The following is a 23,902-nucleotide window of genomic DNA, read 5'->3' as shown; positions in this document are numbered from 1 at the left end:
CGTATGCTGCGTTTGGCGGCTTGAAGCCGCGAGCTACCCGCGAGAGCAAGCCGCGAGTCTCTGTTTTCTTGCACACTCTTGAGCAATTAACACTCTATCTCACTCACTACCCTTACATCAAATCCATCTAAATACAGGGTTACTAAATGCTGAAATACAAGAAAATTTGGCACGAAATAAAGCCAATAAAATGGTTGATTAAGTTCAACCTTACAATCTCCCCCTTTGGCTATTCCGTGACAAAACCCTAAAACAGACTCTAGACTTAACATGTGAGTTGGGAACAGTTGAACAAAACTCACTCATACCTAACTCTAGAAGCTGTGTAGCACTTGAATCATAAGATCATAAAACTCCTGAAACACAACAATACACCATGATCATTGTATGCAAAAAAGCATGAAATGCATATGAAACAAGCTAAAGGTGATCAAGCAAAGATGAAGTGAAGAATCAAATCATGGCTTGATCAACCAAGTGAACACCTTAAGGTAGAGTTCACAGTGCTCATTCACACTTGGAATGAACACTTGAACATACAAGTTAACAAGAACAATGCAGGATACTTGTATGCCCAACACTCAATCAATGCATAATACACTAAGTATATGCATCTAAGAATAATCCTACAAGGGCACAAGAGTGACAGTACATAAATCAAAATGCAAGACATTTAGATAGAAGTACTGATTTCAACATAGCATAAAAGGCTGCATTAAGCAAGGTACAAACCATAAAGCCTACAGAATATGCATAAAAACATTAACCCTAAAAGCTTACATAAGCACATGGGTACAAACACAAAATACTGAATATAAATTTAAACAATATAAACTAAAAGTGCTTAAAATTTCTCCCCTTCAAAATGATGAGAAGCTGTGATGCACTTGGAACATATATACTTGTAGCCTGAAACACTTGCACAAAACACATTAGACTCCCAAGGTAAAGCAAGTAATAAAGGACAAGTATAATATAACAAGTAAATTACGATCAAGTAAACATGATATGAAATATGTGAGCAACTTGATCAAACTGAAAATCATATAGAAATGACTACAATGATCACATAGCAAATCAAATGATCATCTGAACATGCATTCAATGAAGCATAATAGCATAGGGATATATGCATGTCCAAAGCATAGACATGATGCAATGAGAACAACAAAGCATAACTCAAAGCACCATAAAGCCAACAAGAAAACAAACAGAACAAAGTTTTCTAGTTAACACAATGTCTTCTCCCCTTTGGTATATGCATCTCCACTATGGAAAATCTCTCCCTCTACAAATGTGCACGAGAAATAGAATTTCTCTCTCTAAGGATGTGCACAAGAGTCATATAGAAATGACAAAAACTCTCCGGTATACTCTTTAGAGTACACCCTTTGCCCAAGCACGATCATTAGTGGTTAATAGAATCTTTCCTTTTTGAGAGGCACTATGAAGTGCAGAGCCTCCTCCATCCAAATCAGACAACAAATAACCATGTGGACATGTTTAGACAATGTATGTGCCACTATATTTCTTACTGGTTTTTTCATGATTGATGCTGCACCTTTCGAGCACCAGCCTGATAGTGATAAAGTTTACATCCACAGTGATTATGCCCATAGAATCTAACTACTTTGATAAAGGGTAAAGTATGGATTACAGCTAGCAGAAAGAGAGAGAGCCTATAACATATGCAACTATGTGCAAATGCTTAGCTTAATTGTGAGATTCCTTTATGGCAAAACACTCAGAGAGAGGCAGATATAGAGCCTGGAAACCTCTATGCTAGTGGTTAGCTTAATAGCGAGATTAAGGACTTCAATTCTTTTCACTAGTATGTTTGTCTTGGTGTATGAATCTCCCACCACTGAATTGTTTTTCTTGTTAGATTGACATGCTTACAGACTTATACATGTGTGTAATATAGGTAGTATGTAAATTCTGAAATCTTTAAGCAAAGCACATTGTATAGTATACCCCTAGTTTAACAAATGAATGACTAAAGTTATTAGTTTAATTGAATATATGTTAATTTGCAACAATTTGAAACTTGCAAATGATATCAACATGTGAATTCCTCTCTTTATCAAGAATGAAAATCCTTAATCTAAGATAGATAGTGAAGCATGTTAGTTTTTCAGTGTTATGCAATGGTTTAGGTCTTTGAGAGTACTATTAAGTATCGGTTGTGCCTTATTTACAACATTTCGACTGAATGGGAATGAATGAATGTCACTTTTGACTGTCTGAACCTTAAACTAAAGGTTGTATGGATATGTCAAAACATATATGTTACTTTTCTGGAGAAACACAACAAATTTCTTATATTCTCTTTCCCAATTAATCTGCAGTGTTAGGAATCTTGGTTTTATCTGGCATAGTGCTGCTGCCAGTTCTTCTACCAATTGCTGCCACTGATGATAGTTTGAAGTCCACAAGAGCAACCGCAAGCAATGGGACTTTCAGAGACCTTAACAAGTTATACATGGGGCATGTTAAAGTATTCTACACTACCTTTCATGATCTGGATGGATAGTTCAATTTCTTTCATTCTCTCAGGACATAGGTTATCAAATGATCAAGATGACTTAGATATTTGTTGGACTTGTCAAAGTGCATATAGTAAAGTTTCTCAAGCACTAATTAATATCTGAAACATATCAAATGAATATGTTTAGGGGCACAATTTGCAGAGCTGGTGGTGTCATCCAACTTATATATTGTTTTGTAATGAATTCAAACTATTAATGGCTTTCTATTTTGTTTGTTAGTGAGCTATCTATTCCTGATCATCTCTTCTGAATTCATTTTTCTGTGTTTCTTTGTAAATGCAGGCAAAGAGTCCTCACTATTAATGGCTTTCTCTCTCTCTCTTTTTTCTTTTTTCTTTTTTTATTTAAATAATTACAAAATTCAAGTATAATTCACAAAAATCCTAATCAAATTCTATAATCACAAGACCCTTTTGTAGTGGTACTTTGGGTTAAGTAATGTGTTTAAACTTGATAAGAAAGTGTGATTAAGTGTGTATGTGTTTAACAATTAGTTTATTTCTCAAAAAAAAAAAAAAAAAAAAAAAAAAAAAAAAAAAAAAAAAAAACTATAATCACACACATATAAAAGAAGGAAGCCGTAATTCTCAATTAATTCCACAAACTATATCAAATGAAAGTTTGAAACCATAATTAAACAATAACCCATTTATTGTTTAATTATGGTTTCAAACTTTCATTTGACAACAACAACAATCTTTAGCATATTATAGTCACAAAAATTGTATAGATTTCCAATAATTAAGAGACTAAAAAACTCTTATTTAACAACAACAAGAAGAACAACGTTATTAGAAAACCAAAGAGGAAAATACTTAAGATAGAGAAAAACAAAGGTAAAAACCACAAGAAGAATAAATTGATTTGAGTGTAGTACAAACTTATAATATGACCATTGGAGAGTATTGGACTTGTAGCATTCTCATTTAAGCACGGTGACCCACCGACTCTATTTTCTCCACTTTAATTTGAGTTTCTCTTTTTTTGACTTTATATTGTCAGGTAATTAAAAACTAAAATTTAAAAAATAAAACAAAAGTTAGATATATATACTTTTTAAAAAAAAAAATCATGAATTGCTTTGAAGATTTCAAAATCCCAACAGGACAAGAGTACATAAAAATTCAAACCTCAAAACCTCTGATAATAAAAAAATAAACTCAATCTAACTAGTCCAATTAAAAACACATTAACATTATCTATTTATATTTTTTGGCTAAATATTAGGAACATAATCTAAATATCAGAAACACTTATTCCGACTAAAACTAGTCGAGAGGGGGAACAATCTATATAATTTTAACTCAAACCCTTTATTTCTACCTCCTCTACAACTCCAAAATTTCTTGTAGGTTTTTTCTCTATTTGCGTCCAACATGATCTTCAAGAAACAACTTGTTCATGGAAAAGTGGTGTTAATTCCTGTGGTGTTAATTCCCGTCCTGCAGGAACAAGAAAGATGATGTATGAGGATGAGTTTTGGTTCGCACTACACCCCTAAGGACAAAGGAGGAAATCCTCAATCTGAAGGCAATGATGCTCACTTTATCTGTGCAGAGAAGAACACTATTGGCGTGGCCGACAGTGTTGGCGGTTGGGCTAGATATGGCGTAGACGCTGGAAAATACGCATGCCAACTGACGTCGAATGTTGTGACCGCAGTCCAAAAGCAACAACCACCACTCAATCGTATTGTGGACTTGAGACAAGCTTTGGAGGAAGGTTTCTTGAATACCAAGGTTATGGGTTCATCCACGGCTTGTATTGTGACTTTCACGGATTATTATTTACGTGCTATCAATGTGGGAAACAATGGGTTTATGATTTTCAGGAACAGTAAATGTGTGTATAAATCACTAATACAACAACATGGCTTTAACTATCGGCACCAGTTGGGAAATAGCATGACATTTGATAAGCCATGTTTAGCTATTGTAACAACAGTGGAACGTTTATTACCTGGAGACATTATAGTTCTTGGTACTGGTGGGCTTCTAGACAATATGTTCACTGTAGAAATCGAAGATATTATCAGTAAGGGCACTTTGGAAGGTGTAAACACAGAGAAGTTGGCTTCCACTTTTGCACACTTAGCATTGTTCAATTCCATGGATGAAAATGTTGATAGCCCATTTGCACAAGCTGCTCGGCTGGCTGGACTGTGACAGTGCAAGCTCAGAATCAAATATTGAAGGAGAAGAAGCAAATGTTCCAACGGCTAGTTCTCAGTCCAAAACGGTGTCGTGTAGTAAAGTGGTTAGACACAAAACACGCCTAAAGTGTAATGGTGTCGTTTCTCATTAAAACCTAACGGTGCTGTTTTGGATTATATTAGTTATTGAAGGTCTGAAGGATCACACACGTGTAAGGATTTGTTATGACTCGTGTGAGACAGTTACAAGTATGTTATACCAGACTCCGTTGGGCTTCTCTCTCCCTCCTTCTCTGATGTACCTATATATATGAGTATCTATTCACTTGTAAAGCATTGTATTGTATTGTTCTCTTTCATAGCAATAATACTTGTGCTTTTCAGTTTATTTTTCAGTCTCTGTTTTTCATTCCTGTTTTGGTTAACACAGTAACAGTGAGATAGAGAGTGGTTTTCTCATGGTATCAGAGCATTGATCCATATCAATGGCTTCTGCTCAGTCCAGTTCATCTTCTTCATCGTCTTCTTCAAGTGTTGTGCCTGCTATGGTTTCTTCAGGCCTGCCAGTGAATTCTTCGTTGCTATTGCTATTAAATATGTCATCTATGATGACTGTGAAGTTGGATTATGGGAATTATGTGGTGTGGAAACATCAAATTGAGGTAATTCTTGATACCTACTCCATGATTGATGTTCTTGATGACTCAGTCACTGCGCCAAATAGATTTCTTAAGGATTCATCTGGTAATTTTACTACTGAAATTAATCCAGCATTCATAGCTTGGAAGAATCGTGAACAAGCAATGTTCAGATTCTTGAATTCAACTCTTTCTCTTGCAATTCTTGCTCTCACAGTTGGGCAAAAATTTGCTAGAGGAGTTTGGAGAGTGTTAGAGAGGAGATTTGCATCAATTTCAAGATCTCATGTTATGAGTCTCCGTAATGAATTGAATGCAATCAAGAAAGGGAATAAATCAATTGGTAGTTATTTTCAGAAAATTAAGCAAGCTCGTGATAGATTAGCTGCTGTGTCTATGTTTGTGGATGATGAAGAGCTTCTCCACATTGTTCTTGATGGTCTTCCATCTAGCTATGATTCTTTTAGTTCTGCTATTAGAACTAGGAGTGATGTGTTGTCAGTGGAAGAATTGAATGCATTACTTAATGCTGAAGAGAGAGTTATTAAGAAGAGATCTAATGGTGTTGATCAAGTTTCTATGGCCATGGCTGCAAACTTTCATTCACAAGGCTTTCCTCGGGGAAGAGGAGGAACAAATTACAACCAGAGAGGGAGAGGTGCTCGTGGACATGGACCTCACTCTGGTGGAATGAATCACTCTGGTGGAATGAATTCAATGAATTCTCATTTTGGAGGGGGAAATTACTTCAATTTTGGTGAATCTGGCTCTCAGTTCTTGAGTTTTAATCTTGGTAATCAAGGTTTTCCATCTCAATTTCAGTCTTTTAATCAACCTAAACCTTCTCAAAATCAAGGTCAATCCAATAGGCCTATTTGTCAGATATGTGGAAAGAATGGTCATTCAGCTCTTGACTGTTACCATCGCATGGACTTTGCATATCAAGGAAGGCATGCCCCTGCTAAACTTGCTTCAATGGTGGCCAATGCTGCTCAAATTCAGGCTTCCAACTCTTGGCTTACTGACACAGGCTGCTCAGATCATGTAACTCCCAATTTGTCACAACTGTCTCTTCATTAGCAACCTATTCAAGGCAATGAGACTATCACTATTGGGAATGGTCAGGAATTGCCAGTCACTCACATTGGTAATGGTAAGCTTCAAATCCTAACTCATAATTTTAGGCTTGATAATATTCTAAGGGTGCCTGACCTTGCTTCTAACCTTCTATCTGTTCATAAACTGTGTCTCCAAAATAATGTTTTTTGTTATTTTGATGCCAACAAGTTCTTAATTCAGGATTTGCCCACGGGGAAGATCCTCTATGCAGGGTTGAGTAGAGATGGGGTCTATCCTATTCCATCCATCTCTGACCTATCCTCATCATTGAACCATTTCAAGTTCTCTGCCTTTGTGTCTGTGAAACCACACCAGATTTTGCTCTGGCATCACAGACTTGGCCATCCTCACTCTAGAATTTTATATTCTATTCTTAAGATTGTATTTTCATCTCTTTCTTTGTCCATGATTGATGAGGTTTGCTCCCCTTGTGAACATTGTATAAGTGCTAAGATGCACAGACTTCATTTGAATAAATCTTCAATTGTTTCCACTTCTGTTCTTGAAATTATGCATAGTGATGTTTGGGGTCCCTCTCCTATTATTTCCTTACTTGGCTTTAATTACTATGTACTTTTTGTTGATGATTACACTCGTTTCACTTGGCTAGTTTTGCTTAAGTCTAAACATGAAGTTTTATCTGTCTTTAAGCACTTCAAGAACATGGTTGAAACTCAACATAATTCCAAACTTAAAATTTTAAGAACTGATAATGGTTCTGAATATACTAATGCTGAGTTTCAATCCTATTGTTCTGCTCATGGTATTCTCCATCAATCTTCCTGTCCTTATACCCTGAGCAAAATGGAGTTTCAGAAAGGAAGCATAGACATGTTGTTGAAACAGGTTTTTCTCTCCTTTATCAGTCACATCTTCCTCTTAATTTCTGGTCATATGCTTTCACTACTGCCACTTACCTTATAAATAGGCTTCCTTCATCAGTGTTAAGTTTTCAGTCTCCTTGGAAAAAATTGTACTCTAAAACACCTTCTGTTCTTGCTCTTAAATCCTTTGGGTGTGCTTGCTATCCTTTTCTTAGACCCTATAATAAGAACAAGCTACAACCTATGTCTACACCGTGTATTTTTCTTGGCTATCCACCTTTGTCTAAAGGGTATATTTGCCTTGATCCTATATCCAACAGAATTTATATTGCTTGTCATGTTCTATTTAATGAAACTCTCTTCCCTTTTGCAACTAATCCCAATCTTACTAATCCTCATGTTCCTTTTTCTTCTTCCTTGTCTGATTGGTTGTCTCATCCTGTTCCTACTTCTTTAGCACCCCCTAAATCTGTTGATACTCCTCATTCTTCTTCTTTTTCAGTTGATTCTGATTTGTTATCTTCTCTACTTCGCTCGTTTCTTTCTACTTCTTCTCCAATCCCTGTTGTTCCTACTCCTCTTGCTACTCCTTCCTCAGCGTCTGCAACTTCTTCCTCTATGCTCCTAGATTCTGTCCAACCTTCTTTATCATCTTCCAATCCTGCTCCTCTTGCTCTTGTTCCTTCCTCCACCAATACTCATCCTATGGTCACAAGGTCTAAGCATGGAATATATAGGCCTAAAGTTATGCAGGTACAATGTGATTATACTGAAGCAAAACCTCCTTCCTTTGCTATTGCTTCCAAGCATCCTCAATGGGTGGCTGCCATGGATGCTGAATTCCAGTCATTACAGAAGCAATAGACTTGGTCTTTGGTTTCTCTTCCTCCACATAAAAATGTTGTAACTTGCAAATGTATTTATAAGCTTAAAAGGCATAGTGATGGGTCTGTTGCCAGGTATAAGGCTAGATTAGTGGCTAGGGGCTATCTCCAACAGTATGGATTAGATTATGATGAAACCTTCAGTCCAGTTGTTAAGCCTGCTACTGTTAGACTTCTTCTTGCTTTGGCTGTGCAACATGGTTGGCAATTGAAGCAATTGGATGTTTCAAATGCTTTTCTACATGGTCTTCTGAAGGAGGAGGTCTTTATGGCTCAACCTCAAGGATATGTTGATCCTTCTTTTCCTAATCATGTGTGTCTTCTCCAAAAAGCCCTTTATGGTCTCAAACAAGCTCCTCGGGCTTGGTTTGAGAGATTTACCTCTTAGCTCCTTCATGTGGGTTTCTGTGCTTCATCTGCTGATGGAAATTTGTTCATCTTGAGGCATCAATCTTTCATTGTGTATTTGTTGCTCTATGTAGATGATATTATCATCACTGGTCATAGCTCTTCTTTTGTTTCTACCATCATCAACCTTTTGGGCAAGGAGTTTGATCTTAAAGATCTTGGCTTGCTTCACTACTTTCTTGGTCTACAGATTGATTATACCTCCACTGGTCTGTTCATGCATCAGTCCAAATATGCCTTTGATCTTCTCAAGAAGTTTGGCATGATTGATTACAAGCCCTGTAAGACACCTTGCTCTCCTAATCATCATCTCCTTTCCAATGACAGCCCTCTTTTATCTGATCCTAAATCCTATAGGAGTCTTGTTAGGGCTTTACAGTATCTCACCTTCACCAAGCTAGACTTGTCTTTTGCTGTTCAATAGGCCTGTCAACATATGAGCACTCCTACCCAAAATCACCTTCAAGCTGCTAAACACATCCTGAGGTATCTTCAAGGTTCCCTTCATTTTGGGATTGCTTTTACTCCAGGTCCCATCTCCTTATTTGCTTATAGTGATGCAGACTGGGCTGGGGATCCTGCGGATAGAAGATCTATTACTGGTATGGTAGTGTTTTTTGGTAATTCTCCCATAACCTGGTCTACTAAGAAACAGTGCACTGTGTCTCATTCTTCCACAGAGGCTGAGTATCGTGCTTTAGCTTCTACTACAGCTGAGTTGTATTGGCTTCGAATGCTCCTTAGAGATTTTGGCATTTTTCTTCCTCAACCTCCGCTTTTTTGGTGTGACAATGTTTGTGCTTTGGCCATTGCCTCCAATCTTGTGTTTCATGCTCGCACCAAGCACATCGAGGTTGATTACCATTTTGTTCGTGAAAAGGTCCTCAGGCATAACTTACTCATTAAATTCATTTCCACTCATGATCAACTTGCTGATCTGTTTACCAAGGGCCTTCCTTCGCCCCGGTTTAATTGGCTTACTTCCAAACTTATGTGGAAATTCCCCATTCGTTTGAGGGGGGATGACAGTGCAAGTTTAGAATCAAATATTGAAGGAGAAGAAGCAAATGTTCCAACGGCTAGTTCTCAATCCAAAACGGTGTCGTGTAGTAAAGTGGTTAGACACAAAACATGCCTAAAGTGTAACGGTGTCGTTTCTCATAAAAACCAACGGTGCCGTTTTGGATTATATTAGTTATTGAAGGTCTGAAGGATCACGCACGTGTAAGGATTTGTTATGACTCGTGTGAGACGGTTACAAGTCTGTTATACCAGACTCCGTTGGGCTTCTCTCTCCCTCCTTCTTTGATGTACCTATATATATGAGTATCTATTCACTTGTAAAGCATTGTATTGTTCTCTTTCATAGCAATAATACTTGTGCTTTTCCAGTTTATTTTTTAGTCTCTGTTTTTCATTTCTGTTTTGGTTAACACAGTAATAGTGAGATAGAGAGTGGTTTTCTCAGACTGAAGCACGGCGGAGGAAAGAGAGATGATATTATAGTTATTGTTGGCCATGTTATTTCATAGATTGAGTTTAGGTGTGTTATTCATCCCAAAAAAAAAAAAAGTTTAGATCTTCTGTTTTGTTTTAGTACTGTTCTTATTTGTAAAGAAAATGTTTTGCATTGAAACAGTGCTGAGCCTTTTGGCTCTTAGCTCAGCTTTGTATTGTGTTTTTTGATCATCAATAATATTTCATTCATCACTTTGTTGGGCTCGTGGAGTTCAGTTTTGTTAACTTGAACTGTTTTTTGCCCTTTTTTTGGACTCATTTGTTTGAGGAATTTATTTATTCCTTCATAATTAGAGTTTGCTATATGTATTTTTCTCTCTAACATTGTGAAAATTGCTGCAATTATATGAATGTAAGCATATTGACGACCACGCAAATTTTTGTTTTGGTTTAGGTTGGGATGAATGGAAATTTGGAACTAGATCATATTGCTAGAGCTTGGTATTGTTTTGCATCTTTGCCAAGAAATTGTGAAATCATTTCCAATAATTAAGAGATTAAAATTTTATTTGACAACAATTATTAAAAGAAAAAAGAAATGATGACGACAACAAAAACATTAACAGAAAGCAAAGGGGAAAACAATTGAGAGAGAGAGAGAGAGAGAGAGAGAGAGAGAGAGAGAGAGAGAGAGAGAGAGAAGACAAAGACCAAAACAACAAGAAAAAATTAATTTGAGATTTTTTTACTAGAAAAGTTAATTTGAGATTCTGAGTTTGTTAATGTAGAGACTAGAGATTGCATGTTTTTTTTTTTTTTTTTTGGAAGTGATAGAGACAACTATTGTCATTGCTTGTTCCATAATTTATAAAAAGGAAAATCTTGTTGCACACTATCATTGCAAATTTTGTACACACTATCTTTGAAATCGTGTTTTGAAACTCAATTTTAGCTAAAATTGTAAAATTGTGAAATAGTGAAATCGTGTTTTGAAATAATGAATTCATTGTTTTAATTGAAATTGTGTTTGTGAAAGCACGATTTTAGCCCACGTGTGGTAGTGTGAATTCCACAAGAGCAACCGCAAGCAATGGGACTTTCAAAGACCTTAAGAAGTTATAAATAGGACATGTTAAAGTATTCTACACATAGGAAGCATGGGTGCGGCTCCAGGGGTGCTGCACCCGCATTCGACATGCACGGATGCGCCATGTGGCCGTCGACATAGCTGCACTTGCATCTGTGGCAAGTCCTTTTTTTTTTTTTTTTTTTTTTTTTTTTTTGTATTCGGGCCAATTTGGGTGCCGAAATGGGCTGAAATACGTGTGTAAATTTTTTTTTTAAAAAAAAAGGAAAAGAAAAACCTTAAAGACTTAGGCAAACCTGTACAGCTTACATCGGTGAGTTTGATCTAGCAGTGATTAGTTATTTTGAGGGAATTGAGAGTGAGAAGCGGAGAAGAAATACAAGATGACCAACGTAAACTAAAGAACAGAGAGCCCGAGAAAAGTAGAAAGCAAAGAAAGTTGAAGATGAAGATGAGAGATTAATGTTCACATTAACTTATGTTAGTGTTATTTTATTAATATCTCATTAATTGCCTAAGTTTACACCACACCTTTCTCTATTCTTCTCGTCTTTTAGCATACCTATCGTTTTAGTATTTTTAAAAGGGCAAAATAAATAATAATAATTAAGGACTAATAGTAATAACTAACCACATAAGGCCCTAAAGAGAGATAGAGAGACATAAAAATGTTATAGATTATCAAATAAAACGCACTATTCCACTATATATTACCAAAATAAAAGACTTGAAACTAACAAAACATTTGAAAGAGACAAAGAGTAAGAGCAAGGGTTACCACATCTGTTATACTGGCCTCCCACCACCATCAAGACGCCGAAACCCATACGGTTAATTTTTTTCTTTAATCTATTTAAAATTAGGTGCTTAAATATGATTTAGGTTTGGGTAATTTTGTTGAATATTTTTTATTTTGGGTATATAAGTAGAGAGAATATTTGGAGCACAATGTAAAGCCATATTTTACTATGGTTTAATTTTAAATCATTTATAAGACACATGAATATACACTTGCCTATGTCGTGTCTTAATGTCGTACTATCGATGAGTAGAAGACCGTGAGAGAGTTGAGCATACTTTCATTTCATGGAATGAAATATGTGAACATATCACAAATTAGTTGATTTTCATGGTCTCGTTACTTTTTGCATTGATCTTTGGTTGCATTATTTAAAAAAAAAAAAAAAAAAAAAAAAAAAAAAAAAAAACTTACCTTGAGAAGGCTACAAATATGCAGTGAACCTACTAAATTAATTTTTAATATTTCAAAATGTATATGTTTTTTTACTCTAATTTAGTTTAGTTTACTTTTTCGTTAAAATATATGTATAATATTATCCAAAATTTTTTTTACATAAAATATCACAAAATATTCGTGCATTACACGTGCAACTTACTAGTTTTTATAAAGCCACTACTCACTAGCAACCTTTTCCGTCATTTGGTAACCTGGAAGAGTTTTATACAATTTTTTTTTAATCAGTTTTATATAGAATTATAGGATACACTTACGTTTTTTAGTTATCTATGCTACACATAAAAGCATGGACTCTTTAAGGTGAAGTTTGTATGACCATTATATGAAAATATATTTAATAATTTTTTAATAAATGTATTTCGCCGCACTTGCACCATACTTTTTCAAAAATTGCCAAGTTGCTGCACTGCACCCGCACCCACACCTGAAACTGAACCCAAATCCGCACCCGTGCTTCCTAATTCCACACTACCTTTCATGATCTGGATTGATAGTTCTATTTCTTTCATTCTCTCAGATATTTATTAGACTTGTCAAAGGGCATATAGTAAAGTTTCTCAACTACTAAGTTTCCGTTTGGTTACACATTTCTGCATCCACGTTTGCGTGTTTGCAAGTTTTACTCCTTTTTTTTGTTGTTTGGCATGCGTTTCAGGAGCAAATAACACTGTTACAGCTACTATTCATGCACTGTTCATGAACAGTAGCTGTAATATTTGACTTTTCAGCACATCAGTGGGTTTGTGCACTGTTCACAGGACCCACAAATCTCACTTTTCAGCAACTTTTTTCATTTAAAATGAATCTCACGATACTATTCACACATTTAAAAATTACTTTGCTATAGTGTTTTCAGTTTTCAGTTTTAGCAAAATAAATTCTATCCAAACGAACCTTAAATAAAATCTCAAACATATCAAATGAATATGTTCAGGGGCACAATTTGCAGAGCTGGTGGTGCCATCCAACTAATATATCGTTTCGTGATGAATTCAAACTATTAATGGCTTTCTGTTTTGTTTGTTACTAAGCTATCTATTCCTGATCATTTCTTCTGAATTCAGTTTTCTGTGTTTCTTTGTAAATACAGGCGAAGAGTCAACCTATTGGGCATTTCTTATAGCCACTTTTTGGGTTTCATTTATCACGTATTACCTCCTATGGAAGGCTTATAAGCATGTCTTTCGACTGAGAGCTGATGCTCTTATGTCTCCTGAAGTGAAACCACAACAATTTGCGGTTCTTGTTAGAGACATACCTCCATTCCCTGTAGGTCAAACAAGAAAAGCAGAGGCTGACTCATTTTTTAAAAGTATCTATCCCGAGACATTTAACAGATCGATGGTGGTCACAAACAACAAAGAGGTAAGGCATTTTTTTGCTATGTACTTTTCTTTTTGTGCGTTAATTGGACTGGTAGAGATTGCACAGTACTTGAGGGATTCCTTATTTCCTACGCACTTAAGTAATATATTTGTCCGCGCAATTCGCTTTCTTCTTTTAAGTAATTTCTCAGCTTTTGATAATGCTAAATTATTAATATAATACCTCGATATTTCATATTTAAAGGATCAAGTTTTAGATAATAGTGCATTTGAGACTAAAATGTGCAAGCTTTCACGATGCATTAGAAAAAACTACAGTATGTCAGATGATTATGTCATTTGATTTGAATGGTTTATGTTGTGTTTATAAATTTTTGGAGGTGCTATATGCTATTTTGTTTACATTGTTTGATTCTCTTAAGTGAACAAAATTTGGGAAGAGTTAGAAGTGTACAAGAAGAAGCTTGCACATTCTGAAGCAATATATGCAGAGTCTAAAACAACTGGCAAACCAGGAGTAAGGCCCACGGATAGAATTGGCTTCCTCGGTTTGATTGGTAAAAAAGTTGATAGCATAGAGTACTATAATGAGAAGATTATTGAACTAAACCCAAAACTGGAAATGGAACAAAGAGACACTCTTAGAGACAAGCAGCAAGATTCTGCTCTGGTCTTCTTCACGCGAAGGGTGATTGCAGCTTCTGCAGCTCAGTGTCTACATGCTCAAAAAGTTAACAAATGGAGAGTTACAAATGCTCCCGAACCATGCCAACTGATATGGACTTGATGATGCTGTAAAATCACCAGTGAGCTACACGATCCACGCTCGCTTAAACTAACAACTTGCAAGAAGAAAGAAGTGATCTCGCAGAGGGCACCGGTGTGGTGTCGGCCAAATATCCTCTGAAGGTCAAGTTAGAATTATTCTCAATTCTAGAGTGCTAGAGAAGGTAAATTATGCGTTTGTAGAAAAAAAAAGTACCTGCCCCCTTGGGCTTAAAAAGACACAAAAAGATTGTAGCAAGAATAGTTAAAGAAAAACTAGTAAATTGTAGCTAAAGATTAAATAAACTGGGAAATTAGGGATTTGTTCATATTCTCTCTACTGGTAGTATTTTCGTAGATGCTCTGCATTCCAAGGGTGCTACACCTTTGTTCATCCATTGTCTCGAGGTGGTAGGTCCCCTTCCTTTGCCATGATGCGATCCTGTAGGGTCCTTCCTAGTTGGGGCCGAGTTTTCCTTGTGAAGGATCTCTAGCGGCACCCATTACTTTCCGTAGTACAAGATCACCGACTTGGAAGTCCCTATGCCTCACTTTGGTGTTGTAGTGTTTTGCCATGAGATTCTGATAACGCGCCAACCTTTGCTCTGTTGTCGCTCTGACTTCGTCCACTAGGTCAAGCTGGAGGCGTATGGCCTCTTTGTTCTTATCTTTGTCGTAGCTCTCCACCTAGTAGCTTGTGAGCCCCACTTCTGCGGGAATGACAGCTTCGATTCCATATGCAAGTCGAAATGGTGTTTCTCCAGTGGGTGTTCTTGCCGTGGTCCGGTATGCCCATAGGACGCTTGGTAGTTCGTCCGGCCAGATACCCTTTGCCCCCTCGAGTCGGATCTTGATTATCTTGAGTAAGGACCTGTTCATGACTTCGACTTGCCCGTTTACCTGTGGGTGTGCGGGTGACGAGTAATGATTCTTGATCCCTAGCTCCAAGCAAAAGTCTCTGAACGCGCTGTTGTCGAATTGCTTACCGTTGTCAGAGACCAGTACTTTGGGTATCCCGTACCTGCATATGATATTCCTTCATAAAAAACTTCGGATGTTCTTCTTTGTGATGGTGGCTAAGGCTTCTGCCTTTACCCATTTAGTGAAGTAGTCTATGCCAACTACCAGGAATTTTAGCTGTCAGATCGCTGTCGAGAATGGGCCTATGATATCAAGTCCCCATTGTGCGAACGGCCAGGGTGCCGTCATAGGTGTCAGTTCTTCGGACGGCTGCCTGATGAAATTGCTGAACCTCTGGCATTTGTCGCAGGACTGGACATAGGCTTGCACATCCTTCATCATTGTAGGCCAGTAGTATCCTGCTCGGATCAACTTGTGTACTAGTGATCGTGCGCCCGAGTGGTTTCCGTAGATACCCTTGTGTACTTCTCTTATCATGTAATCTGCTTCCTCTTGGCCTAAACACCTCAGGTACGGTCGAGAGAAACCTCTTTTATATAAGACGTCCTTTATCAGCACGAACCGTGATGCCTGGACGTTCAACTTTCTTGCGGCGCCCTTCTCGTCTGGTAACACCCCAGTTTTTAGATAGGATATCAATGGCGTAGTACAGTTGCATTCAAAGTTTACCACCTGCATATTTGTTCCGTCATCGATAAGTGAGGAGATTTGAACGAATGATAATACCTGTTCGGGAACCAGCATAAATTCGACGGATGCAACTTTTGCTAGATGGTCAGCGCATTCGTTTTCTTCCCTTGGGATCTGAATGAATTCGACTTTGAGGTCGCTGATTCGGTATTTTACTTCTTCTAAATACTTCTTCATTCTATCGTTCTTGCACTCGTAGTCACCAATGATCTGGCTCGTTACCACCTGTGAATCACAGTGTACGACTATGTTTTCTGCTCCCGCGGCCTTTGCAAGGTCTAGCCCTGCCACCAAGGCTTCATACTCTGCCTCGTTGTTGGTTGTGGGAAAATCCAGTCGGATCATACATTGGATCTTATCCCCCTGTGGAGTTTGGATCACTACGCCGGCTCCTTCGGTTCGTCTATTTGAGGATCCGTTTATACAGATATTCCATTGTTCTTTCCCTTCCTCCACTTGGCCTTCCCTGAGAGTGAACTCGGCAATGAAGCCAGCTACTACCTACCTTTTTATGGCCGTCCGCAGGTGGTATTGGATATCAAACTTGCCCAGCTTTACTGCCCACAAAGCCATTCTTCCTGCTGCTTCTGGGCTACTCATGGCTTTTCTCAATGGCTTGTTCATTAAGACAACGATTGTATGCGCTTGCAAGTATGGCTTAAGTCTTCGTGCGGCGATTACCAACGCGAAAGCCAATTTCTCCATTTGAGGGTACCTCTCTTCTGCTCCTCGGAGTGCTCGGTTGGTAAAGTAGACTGGTTTCTGGGATCCATCCTCCTCTCTCACCAAAGCTGCGCTTACTGCAGCTTGTGAAACGGCTAAATACAAGTAGAGTTCTTCGCTTGGCATGGATGGACTGAGCAATGGTGGAGATGAGAGATATGCCTTCAAGTCATGTTGTCTGGCATTCATTCGTCCACTCAAATGATTTCCTTAGAGTGCGGAAGAATGGTAAACACCTGTTCGTTGCCCTTGAGACGAACCTGTTTAGGGCTGCTATCTTTTCGTTTAAACTTTGGACCTCCTTAACCGTCCTTGGTGGTTTCAACTCCATTATGGCCCGCACCTTCTCTGGATTGACCTCTATTCCTCTTTGGGACACCATGAAACCCAAGAACTTCCTAACTGTCTCCGAATGCGCACTTGTTTGGATTCAGCTTCATCTTGAACGATCGGAGCGTATCGAATGTCTCCCTGGGGTCGTCTAGGTGATCAACTTCATGCAGGCTTTTTACCAACATGTTGTCAACATAAACTTGTACGTTCCTGCCGATCTGATGTGCAAACATCTTGTTCATTAGCCTTTGGTATGTTGCCCTAGCATTTTTGAGTCCGAAAGGCATCACCTTGTAGTAGAATAATCCCTGGCTTGTGACGAAGGTGGTCTTCTCTTGATCAGATTCGTCCATCCTGATCTGGTTGTAGCCGGAGAAAGCGTCCATAAAGCTTAGGAGTTGGTGTCTTGCAGTTGAATCCACCAAGGTATCTATTCATGGGAGCGGGTAGTTGTCTTTAGGGCAACCTTGTTGAGGTCTATGAAATCTACGCACATTCTCCAGTTTCTGTTAGCCTTTTTAACCATAACGATGTTTGCCAACCAGTCAGGGTAGTATACTTCCCGGATGAAACCTGCCTCCAATAATTTTCGAACCTCCTCGACTGTGGCCTTGTCCCGCTCCTGGGCGAAGACTCGTTTCTTCTGCCGGATTGGAGGAAATGAGGGCGACACATTTAACTTGTGGACCATGACTGAGGGGTCGATTCCTGGCATGTCTTCATGACTCCAGCCGAACATGTCTTGGTTATCTCTGAGGAAAGTCGTGATCGTTTGGCGCACTGGCCAACTAGCTAGTGTGCCAATTTTAGTCGTCTGTTCAACTCGTGTGTCATCAAGTCTCACCTCTTCTAGCTCTTCAACTGGCTCTGCTAATGCTCGCTGCTTTCTGATACACATTTTTTGCTGTTGATCCTTCATTTCTAACATAGCAATATAGCATTCCCGCGCTGCTATTTGATTTCCCTGTAGTTCTCCCACCCTGTACTCCGTCGGGAATTTAATCATCAGGTAGTATGTTGAAGTTACCGCCTTCCAAGAATTGAGAGTGGGTCGCCGAGGATGGCATTGTAGGCGGACGAGCAGTCGACCACGAGAAAAGTTACCTCCTTAGTGATCTACTGAGGATAGTCACCTGCCGTCACAACTAGTGTTATTACGCCCAAGGGGAACACCTTCGTTCCCCCAAATCCCACGAGTGGGGCATTCGTTGGGGTCAACCGTTCCCTGTCAATTCTCATTTGCTGGAGTGCTGGATAGTATAGGATGTCTGCTGAGCTGCCGTTGCCGACGAGGACCCGATGCATGTTATAATCCCCTATTTGCAAGCTGACCACAAGTGCGTCGTCATGAGGATGGTGAAGTCTCTGAGCGTCATCCTTTGAAAATCCAATAATAGGGTTATCTATTCGCTGCAACTTGGGTATGGATCCTATAAGTTGGATGCCATGGACCATCCTGAGGTAGGTTTTGCGGGCTTTTTTGGAAGATCCAGTTGTGGTTGTGCCCCCTACGATCATTCTTATGTCCCCTATAGGTGGTCTAGGGCACTCGTTCTCCTGTCGTGGGGCCTGTTCCTATGGAGGATCGGTTCTTTCCCTACTGACAAACCTCTGTAGCTTCCCTTGTCTGATAAGAGCCTCAATCTGCTGTTTCAGTTCGTAGCAGTTGGCTGTGTCGTGCCCGTGATCTCGGTGAAAGTGACAATACTTGTCCCTTGGCCTTTTGTTGGGATCTCCCTTTAATCTACCAGGGAACGTTAGTGCTCCTTCATCTTTGATTTGCATCAAGACTTGATCGATCGGGGCGGTTAATGGGGTGAAATTGGTGAACCTTCCAGTGGGGGGTCTAGGGCACTTTTCATCTCGTTGATCTCCGGTTCTAGCAACCTTTCGCCCCCTATCTTGTCGCGTGCCCTCTTGTCTCTCCCTCTTCTTAAGCTTTTCTTTGCGGGTTAGCAATGCATCTTCTGCATTCATGTATTTGGTAGCTCTGTAGAGCACGTCCATCATGGTCTTCAGGTCATTCTTGTATAAAGAAAACAAAAACTTACCCTTCCATAGCCCGTTAGTAAATGCAGCTACGAGTATCTTATCGTCAGCTTTGTTAATTGAAAGGGCTTCGTTGTTGAAACGAGTTATGTAGGCCCGTAGCGTCTCGTCTTCTCGTTGCTTGATGCTCATTAAGCACTCAGTGGACCTTTTGTACCGATGTTCGCTTATGAAGTGCGAGTGAACTGGGCGCTCAACTCCTTGAAAGTATTGATGGAGCTTGGTGTCAATCTACTAAACCAAACCCTCGTAGGGCCCTTCAGCGTCGTTGGGAATGCCCTACACATGATCTTGTCTGGTACCCCTTGAAGGTGCATTAGGGTCTTGAAAGTCTCTAGATGATCGAGGGGGTCCTTGATCCCATCGTAGCTTTCGATCTGGGGCATGCGGAATTTCGGTGGCAGGGGGAATGAGTTGACGGAGGTAGTGAATGGTGAGTCGGTTCTGTTTACTAGGTCATCAAGATCAGTGGATACTCGTCCCTTGAGGGCATTCATCATGACCTTCATCTGCTCCTTCATCGCTTGTATCTCTGTGATAATAGGTGGAGGGGCAAAATCCATGAGAGATGGAAGGCTTATGTTTTGCCGCTCTGGTCTGCTTGGGGCGTTGCTGCCCTCTGGCTTCTCCTGGTCCCTTCTTTCGGCATTGTTACCTTCTTGGTTTTCCTCCTGAACGTTAGGTCCTGCATCCCTTTGGCATAGCTACTCCTCCAGATCATGGTTCTGCTTTATGAGTCGTTTTACTGCTGCCATGAGAGTTTGGACCTGTCTCTCTAATGCAGTAGATCTTGACGGCTCGTCTTCTTGAAAGTTGTTGGTGGTAGCCATTGAGCGAGTGAGTACCATGCGACTCTTATGTTCGGGAGGCGATAGTCTGGCTAAACTCTTCATGTTCCCACAGACGGCACCAACTGATGATGCCGTAAAATCACCAGTGAGCTACACGATCCACGCTCGCTTAAACTAACAACTTGCAAGAAGAAAGAAGTGATCTCACAGAGGGCACCAGTGTGGTGTTGGCCCAATACCCTCACAAATCAAGGTACGCATAATTTACCATCTCTAGCACTCTAGAGTTGAGAATAATTCTAACTTGACCTTCGGAGGGGATTTGACCGACACCACTCCGGTGCCCTCTGCGAGATCACTTCTTTCTTCTTACAGGTTGTTAGTTTAAACGAGCGTGGATCGTGAAGCTCACTGTTGATTTTACGGCATCATCAGGACTAATCTTAAAATCAAGCTTGATCAGAGTAAAGAACAGCAATATGTCATCTATGTTATTGTGGCCTTGACTATAATTTCTTCATGATTCCATTTGGATTTATTTCTAATCTCACGACACTAGAAAATTTGAAGATATATCTACCATTTTCAAAGTCAATTGTGAATGTGGATGCAATCAAGATAGTGTAGGAAGCTTTTCTCCCTTAGCTTGCACTTATGATTTTTTCGGCTTTGTTGCTTAAGTTCGCTGAGGGAATTCTGTCAGAGAGTCATGTAGTGAGAGCTGCTTCAGGGAACTATTTTTATTTCAGTGTTTAATGTTTTCATTGGAGTGTCACTCAATGCAACATTCTTCCTGACCTATGTGGCTTTGGTGTAAGATCATGATTTTGAAATTCTTATATTTTTTTTGTTTCTTTTTTACTTTATAACCTTCCTACCCCCCCCCCCCCCAAATAAATTATGTTCTTGTCAATGAGAAGCTGGTTCTTTTGTTCATGTTCTGTAGTGATGACATATTTCATGATTAAAGTCTAAAAGGTGGATGTGCACCCTCACATGATATAGAATATAAATGGAACTATTTTATTTTCTTTGTGCCATACAGTACCCTTTGTATCAAAATCTGGCTTATCCCATTCTTCCCGATCTGGATTTTGATGATATAGCTGGTCTTCATATACTATTTGGTCTTTTATTTTTGCATTTCTATCTGTTTAGACGAGGTTAAGTTTTTGCTTGGGCATTAGACACATTCCTGTCTAATTATCATCACTATCCGTGCATTATCCTAACAATTTTTCACTTTTCATTCAATTTAATAATTGTTTGATTACCAGGTCCTTTGTTGGCTATGGTCTTGAACTATCCAGAGTAGTTCCTCTAATTATATACCATTTAAAGAGGAAGTATCTGTGTAAGACTGAGTCCGAGTTGAAGGAGGCTTCGCTTGCCTTAGATCTTGGGTATGGAACTAGGGTTCCAAGTGACATGTTGGTCTTCACAATTGTCCTCTGCTACTCTGTTATGGGTCCTATTATTATTCCATTTGGTGTGATTTACTTCGGCCTCGGATGGCTAATTCTTAGAAATCAGGTAAGGTTCATTATTTTTATTGAGTTTCTAATTTTTATTTGACCAGGCTATTTTCTAAGCTCTCTCATGCTCAATTATTTTCCCCACTTTTTTTCATGACAATATAGTTTTCTTTCCTATGCTTTATCTGACAGGCACTCAAAGTTTATGTTGCATCTTACGAAAGCTATGGAAGGATGTGGCAACACATGCATAAACGCATATTAGCGGCTCTGATACTATACCAAGTTACTATGTTTGTGTTGGGCTTTGTGGAGCCTAGTTTTGTTTGATCCGGTTCGACGACCCGACCCGACCCGAATAATATTGCGTGGTTTTTAATGGGAGATCTACTGAGGCCACAAAGAGAAAATATTGTAGCCGCAATGTTGTATTTTTTCTTCCCTGATAATAGTGAAATCCATGTAACTCCGTGGACGTAGACAATGCCGAACCACGTAAATACTGTCTTGTGTGTGTAATTGTTTTTCTTTGGTGTTTGTTTTTCTCTATTTTTTGTTTCTCACAGGTTGGAATTTTGGTTAAAATTCGCTACAGTTTGGTTCCTTTGGGATGATGGAATTCTACTATGCACCATTCCTAATTCCACTCATCATACTGTCCCTGATATTTGGCTATGTCTGCAGTAAGAAATTCTACCAATTTTTCCATGACACGTCTCGGGAAGTTGTTTGTGATAATTTGATGAAAAGTCCTAATATGGAAAAAGTTTTTAGATCTTACATCCCACCAAGCTTGAGTTCTAAGAATATTGATGATGATCAGTAATGTCACAAGAGTTTAGTAGGCATCTTGGCTCTGTGACTTTGATCTGGTGAGGCTTATTTTCCTAAGTTTTAAAATTTTCTTCTTAGCCCTTGACTATTTTCATTTCAGAAAATAAAAATAGACTATCAGGATCGAACAATTAAATCCAAGCTGAGTGGCTAGGAATTGAGGCCAGAGACTATTAAAGCAAGTCTTTCACCAAAACCAAATGTTCTGCCATGGAGTGGCCATCATTTGAATATACCAGAGTTGACTTTGTGTTTCCCTGTGACCATGGCTCTATCACCACTAAAACAACAATGGTCTGCCTTATATAATGTAAGCTATCGTCCCTCAAAATACAGTCACTTGCCTTCTATGATTTTGTTATCTTCAGCTTAATAGGTGACTTTTCTATGCACATTGTCATAAGACACTTGAATTCTGTGTGACAATGACATGGATTTGTGTTCAAGTGGAACAATTACATTAGGTAATAACAAGAATGAACCCTTTATGAATGAGCCAAGATGCTGGTTAGAAGTTTTGAACTCAAAACCTCGTGAATCTTATGAAGCCTTGGGAGCTAGTATACCAAACCCAAATGTTATTTTTAATTTCACAATTTTAGCATGTCCTGTACTTAACTAGTTTTGTTGGGCAGTAAGGGTTAGATAAGGGCAATCACTTATTCATAAAACCAGCATTCTTAAGACTAAAGAGTTGGGTGGTCTCAATGAATCTTAAACTTCTGTTATTGCTTTCTAGGTTTGATCTATCCAAAGGAATTTTTGCTAATTTTTTCATGTCAGCAGCCTCCATTATTGCATGCTTTCCAAATCTTAATCAACAATAATAACAGGTTGACTACTTGTTGAAAAATTTATGAAGGTGACAGCAGGCTGGCTTGTGCCTGAGTTTAGAACATCAGAATCAGTTGAGATAAGGCCAAAGCCTGACTACTATCTTCATTGTTCTCACGGTCAAATTTTTGGCTTGTGAAATTATATCCTTTGGCTAATTTCAAGTCTATTGTGTCTGTTCCAGCATTAGTGAATCATTTGTTAGATTCTAAAAAGTGCCTGTGGTATAAAAATGATTTGCGGAACATGGTGACAAACATGATGCCGAAGGATTGAATAAACAAAGGATTTAATTTGGACTGCAATTTAGAATACAATGTCACAAATCATCAATATATATATAAAAGCAGAGACATCATGCGAGAGAGCATGAGATTCTGCCATGTGGTGCAATCTATGAAGAGAATTGAGATACTCTTAAGTCCTATTAGAGATAAGAACAAATTTAAAAGTGAAGACTCTTTATTCTCTTTGGTTCAATGTCACAAATCAATATATATATAAAAGCAGAGACCTCATGCCAGAGAGCATGAGGTTCTGCTATGTGGCGCATTTTATGAAGAGAATTGAGATACTCTTAATTCATATTAGAGATAAGAACAAATTTAAAAGTGAAGACTCTTTATTCCCTTTGGTTCAACGTTTCAAGGCTAATTTTTGTTACATTTTGTATTCAATGTTTTAGGACTACTATTTATTTCATTTGGTTCAATGTTTCAAGACTTTTCATCTCTCTTACACACACAAAACCCTTTTCATTTCCAGTCATCATTTTCACTTTTACT

At 38.7% G+C, this 23,902-nt stretch overlaps 1 pseudogene; it reads left to right on the top strand.

Moving 5' to 3' along the window:
- The first annotated feature begins 1,491 nt into the window (after positions 1-1,491).
- LOC115990706 lies at positions 1,492-22,275 on the top strand (annotated as a pseudogene).
- The last annotated feature ends 1,627 nt before the right edge of the window (positions 22,276-23,902 follow it).

Source organism: Quercus lobata, chromosome 5 (genome assembly GCF_001633185.2).
Source record: "Quercus lobata isolate SW786 chromosome 5, ValleyOak3.0 Primary Assembly, whole genome shotgun sequence".
Classification (NCBI taxonomy): domain Eukaryota; kingdom Viridiplantae; phylum Streptophyta; class Magnoliopsida; order Fagales; family Fagaceae; genus Quercus; species Quercus lobata.
Note: the sequence above shows the minus strand (reverse complement) of the source record. Positions and strands in the feature narration are given on the sequence as shown.